This window comes from Phodopus roborovskii, unplaced genomic scaffold (genome assembly GCF_943737965.1).
Source record: "Phodopus roborovskii unplaced genomic scaffold, PHOROB, whole genome shotgun sequence".
Classification (NCBI taxonomy): Eukaryota; Metazoa; Chordata; class Mammalia; order Rodentia; family Cricetidae; genus Phodopus; species Phodopus roborovskii.
In genome coordinates, this window is record NW_026126418.1 from 72,702,826 (window position 1) to 72,708,558 (window position 5,733).

The window sequence follows — 5,733 nt, forward strand, 5'->3', positions numbered from 1 at the left end:
GAAAACCTCATGGGAAGTGAATTCACCTCATGCTCTTCATTGCCTTGGACCCTTCACGTTCCTTCAGCGTGACCTTTAGGAGAAGAAGGAAGTGTAGAGCTAGTTGGCCTGGGGAGTGGTTTCTCACATGGTTTCCTCTGAGCATCCGTCCACCTGCACCACAGGTCCCTGATGTCCACTAGGTATCACTCCTTGCTCTGCAGTGTCTTAGCTTATGTGCTACCCACTCCTTGCTTCACAGCACCATGAAGGAACCATTCCCTGGCATGATGAAATGGGTGATCTTAGAACTCTACTTCAGATGCATTGGCTCTCCAACAGCTGCTTTCACTTATTGCATTTGTTTAAACAAACCCTGTTCATGGAAGTGGTTTCAGAATAGTCTGTCCTTGTAGCTAGCCTTTGCTATTGTTTTTGAAAGTGTTTTCTTAATGATAACCATAAGAGCCCAAGCATGGCAGACCAGAAGACTCTGCCAGTGAAGCCTCTCCACCTGCTGATTTCTATTGCAGCCATCATTACTATTGCAGCCCGTAGTGTTGAGATTTAGAGCTTTTTATTTTGTAAAACTGGAGAGATTTTTTGTTGTTGTTGTTGTTGTTCCCTGTCACCCCCACCTCTCTTCCATTAAAGAGTTCTGATGTCTGAAAGTCAATACAGACTGTTATGGAATATTATTTTAACTATGTAAAAAAGTTTTGCCAGGTATTTGGTGGTGCATGCCTTTGATCCTGGCACTTGGCAGGCAGAGGCAGGCAGATTTTTGTGAGTTCGAGGCCAGCCTGGTCTACAAAGCTACACAGAGAAACCCTGTCTCAGGAGAAAAAAAAAAAAAAAAAAAAAAAAAAAGGTAAAAGGGGAAACCCAGTGTTAGGTTGAGGTATTTACTTTTGATTGGGCATGATAATTAGGGCAGCCAAAAGGGGGCTTTTGATTGCTGGACTCTAATACTTTGATAGCCGAACCTTGGTAGTCAGCCTCAGGAGGAAGAAGTAGCCAAATAAAGGAATAGACCTTGGTGGCTAGCTTTAGGAATTTAATCTATGGGTTTTCAGCAAGGCAGAGGGAATGGGGGAAAAGGGCAAGACCTGCCAGAGCCATGTTTTGCTGTGCTTGGACTGCCTAGAGTCCCTTGAAGTCCTTTTCAACAAGAGGCAAATCATGTCTGGTACTGGAAACCTAGCCAACTACTCAGAGCTAGTGAAGTCATAGATCTTGGATGAGAATCTACAATTGCCACTTTAATAAAAGTAAGGAGTAGGTTTTTCCTCCTGCCGCTGGTCTTGTCCTGCCGCTGCGCCAGCCCCAGTTAACGCACCGAGACTCTGTATATTTGATAATTCTGTTGGCCAGTTACTTGTTTCTTATCAGCTAGCTCTGTCTTAAGTATTAGCCCATTTCTGTTAATTTATGTATTTCCACGTGGTCTCATCTTACTGGAGAGCCGGCTGGCGTCCTGCTCTCTCCAGACTCTCCATGTTGACTCCTCCCTACTACTTCCTTGAATCCTCTTTGTCTCCTAGTTCCGCCCATCTTGCTTTCCTATTGGCCAACAGTGCTTTAGTCATTAACCAGTATGAGAAACATATTTACAGAATGACATCTCCCATCAAATAAACCAGCATAAAACATAACTACATTCTAAACATTTGTCCTCATAAACCACAGGTAAGTGTAGTCCTTACCCCTCAACAAGGAAATCATTCTTTGCAACTGACAGAGACCATTACAGAAAACCACAGCCACTCAAAATGCAGAGTGTGGAATCAAGTCCCCATGGATACATCTACAATACAACTCCCACCTAAGGCTCAGGAAACAATGCAGAAGAGTGGGTGAAAAGATTCTAAGAGCCAGAGGATCAGGGAGTTTGCTGTGAGACTGTGTCTCCTTTTAATATCAGAAGTTACACCTACAGTCTCACCAACGTGACAGCCTAAACATGAATGAACAAGGACAACAGTAGACATGCCCAAGTGGAGGGGAGGAGTGCAGAGGCAGAGACCATGAGGCCTTTACACAAAGAGCTCCAGGCAGCTAAGGAATTCTGAGATTGGGAAAAACAGTCTTCCCCAGGGAAAACAGCCCAATTGGTTATCCAATACCAAATGGTCATCCCTAAACACATACATACAAGTGACATTGTACAGATTAAGCAGATTATATTTAGAAATATATATGCATATACATACATGTGACAACAATTAATGAGAGAAGAGACCTTGAATTTGAAAATGAGCATTTTTTTAGGGGTGTTTGGGAGGGTTTAGAGGGAGGAAAGGGAAGGGGGAAATGTAATTATGTTATAATCTAGTAATAAAAGACATTTTAAAAAAGAATGGGAAGGTCTTAGGGTTGTAGCTTGGTTGAGGGCTTGCCAAGGATGCTCAAATCAGTGGATTCCATCCCTACTAGATAAGGAAATGGAAGGAAGGGAGGGAGGGATAAAGGGAAGGAGGAAAAGGAGGAGGGAGAGGAAGGGAGGGAAGGAAGGAAGAGAAAAGGGTAAAAACACACACATAACTGTGATGTTTATGAATTCAGAATAACATCCTTAAATGTCCTCTTCCAGCACCTTGTACAACATGTTGAGAGCTGCGGGCATGAGGTGTTCATGCCTCACTGAAGCTGATGCTTGGAGCTGTGTTTGGGATTCTAGGGCCTTCATTCTTGGTTCATACAATGCCATAGTGAGCACCAGCAGTGACACCAGCAGCTCTGGGCTGGTGAAGTACGTAAAGGGTGCTGTGGTGTGCAGAAGGTACAACTCATTGGATCACAGCTTGTTTCCTTAAGCTTTTGCTGTTCTCTCTGTGACAGATTCTTTTAGTTTCCTTCATCTGGGAATACCTGAATTTCTACTTGATCCCTAAAGGACACATTTGCTACATATGTGATCTTTTGATGCTTATGTGGCCTTTGTGATTTTGGAGGGAAAACCCTGTCACCCGTTGGCTTTCCCAGTGAGCCTGATGTCAACATGTTCTGTTTAGTTTCTGAAAGCTGGGAATACAGCTCAGTTGGTAGAGAGCTTGCCTCGCATGAGCCCTAGATTCAGTCTGCAGAACTGCCACAAGTTCATCACGTGTTGGGTTGGTGTACTCTTCTTTAGGTTTATCTCATCTGGGGTATTGTATTCCATACACAAGCCCAAAAAAGGGCTATTTTCTGTTCCTGATGTAAATGTGAGCTCCATGTAGACCACACGGTGTTCTGAAATAGGTCTGTTTTCTGTGGACCTGTGTAGTCATTTTGCCAACTCCCATCCCTTTATCTACCTCAGGAGCTTCTTTCTTAGTGTCTCAGCATAGTCTTGCCATGGATTGCACCGGATCTCTTCCTTTTCTTCTTTTTTAATGGTTTACTTATTTTTATTTTATGTGCATTGTGTTTTGCCTGCATGTATGTGTGTGTGAGGGTGTCAGATCAGATCCCCTGGAACTGGAGTTACAGGCAGTTGTAAGCTGCCATTTATGAGCTGGGAATTGAACCCAGGTACTTTAGAAGAGCAGCCAGTGCTATAACTGCTGAGCCATCTCTTCAGTCCCCCATCTTCTTTTCCTTAAGCATCTTTGTTTTACTTTTGTCCTTTTTTGTTGTTGTTGTTGTTGTTCTGAGTACTGTGATCAAAGATAGGGTCTTGTTCATGCTGAGCTAGCTATAACCCAGATCTTCATTCCAGAAGCGGTCCAGAACACTGAGTTAACTAGTTGGTTGTCTTCTGCCTTCCCTCAGACTTTAAAAGTGTGTGTGTGTGTGTGTGTGTGTGTGTGTGTTTTCTTTTTTAAAGATTTATTTTGGGGGCTGGAGAGAAGGCTCAGAGGTTAAGAGCACTGGCTGCTCTTTCACAGGTCCTGAGTTCAATTCCCAGCAACCAAATGGTGATTCACAACCATATATAATGAGATCTGGTGCCCTCTTCTGGTGCGCAGGCATGTTACAGGCAGAACATTATACATAATAAATGAATGAATGAATGAATGATCTTTTAAAAAAAGATTTGTTTTGAGCTCTGTTTTTGTGTGTGTGTCTTCATGGATATGAGCATTTAGAGTACAGTGCCCACAGAGGCCAGAGGTGTTGGAATACCTAGACCCAGAATTACAGGTGACTATGAACCACCTGACATGGGTGCTGAGAACTCCCCTGCAAGAGGACCAAGAGGGTCATCATCTCCACCCCTTCTGCTGATGTCCCCATGTTTGTGATGGGTATGAATCATGAGAAATATGACAACTCCCTCAAGATTGTCAGCAACGCTTCCTGCACTACCAGCTGCTTAGCCCCCCTGGCCAAGGCCATCTATGGCATTGTGGAAGGACTCATGATCACAGTCCATGCCATCACTGCCACCCAGAAGACTGTGGTTGGCCCCTCTGGGAAGCTGTAGCGTGATGGGCATGGGGCTGCCCATAACATCATCCCTGTATCCACTGGTGCTGCCAAGGCTGTGGACAACGTCATCCCAGAGCTGAACGGGAAGCTCACTGGCATGGCCTTCCATGTTCCTACCCCCAATGTGTCCGTCGTGGATCTGCCTGGAGAAAGCTGCCAAGTATGACAACATCAAGACAACATCAAGGTGATGAAGCAGGCATACGAGGGCCCACTGGAGGGCATCCTGGGCTACACTGAGGACCAGGTTGTCTCCTGTGACTTCAACAGTGACTCCCACTTTTCCACCTTTGACGCTGGGGCTGGCATCACTCTCAATGACAACTTCGTGAAGCTCATTTCCTGGTATGACAATGAATTCGGCTACAGCAACAGGGTGGTGGACCTCATGCCTACATGGCCTCCAAGGAGTAAGAGCCCATCCTGGACCATCCACCCCCAGCAAGGACATGAACAAGAGAGAGGCCCTGGCTGCTGAGTAGTCCCTGTCCAACAACCCCTGACACTAATCTCCTTCACAGTTTCCATCCCAGACCCCCAGAATTAAGGGTCTTAGGGAGCCCTGCTCTCTTGAGACCATCAATAAAGTTCACTGCACCTGTCCAAAAAAAAAAAAAAAAAAAAAAAAAAAAAAAAAAAAGAAGCAGTCCTCACTCTTAATTGCTGAACCACCATTTCTGTAGCTCCAAGTTCAACTTTCTTGGTCATCATACTTTCTGATAAATCAGTGTTCCCATTATTTGCTAGATCACCCAATGGTTGCTTTCACTTTTTGCCTATCACCAAGTGATTGTGGTTGTGTGTACTTGTAGTTTGAGCTCCCTAAAAGGCTGACACAGGAGGATTGTGGCTTTGAAGCTGGCCCGGGCAACATGAGAACTCTATTATCGTTAAAAAAAGATCTTAACAGAGGCCTGGGTGTTTGGTTTTTGTATGTGGCTTGCTCTGTTTCTTCTTGGTGTTCATTTAGTGGTTTGCATCAAGTTTCTGTATGTCATTAAGTTTAGACAGTTTGGGGCCCTTGTTTCTTTAGAGTCCTGTTCTTTCTGTTTTGCTTTCTGGCAACTCTAGCTCCCCATGTCACCATTTGGCATCATCTAGAACTTACTGTGAGTTTGTTTTTTTTTTTTTTTTTTTTTTTCTTTCAGTCTTTTTCCTCTTGTTTGTATTGGTTTTCTACCCTGCTCCTTTTTGGAGGTGGGCAGAGACTCACTGTGTAGGCTAAGGCTGTGCTTGGATGCATAATCCCTACCTCCCACATGCTGGGAATGCAGGTGTAAGCCACCATGGCTGCTCCTACTCATCTTGGCATTCCATTCCCTTTCCTCGCTGTTATGC

General features: G+C 44.5%; 1 pseudogene; it reads left to right on the forward strand.

Annotated features, from left to right (window-relative positions):
• The first annotated feature begins 4,198 nt into the window (after positions 1-4,198).
• Positions 4,199-4,912, forward strand: LOC127221932 (glyceraldehyde-3-phosphate dehydrogenase-like; annotated as a pseudogene).
• The last annotated feature ends 821 nt before the right edge of the window (positions 4,913-5,733 follow it).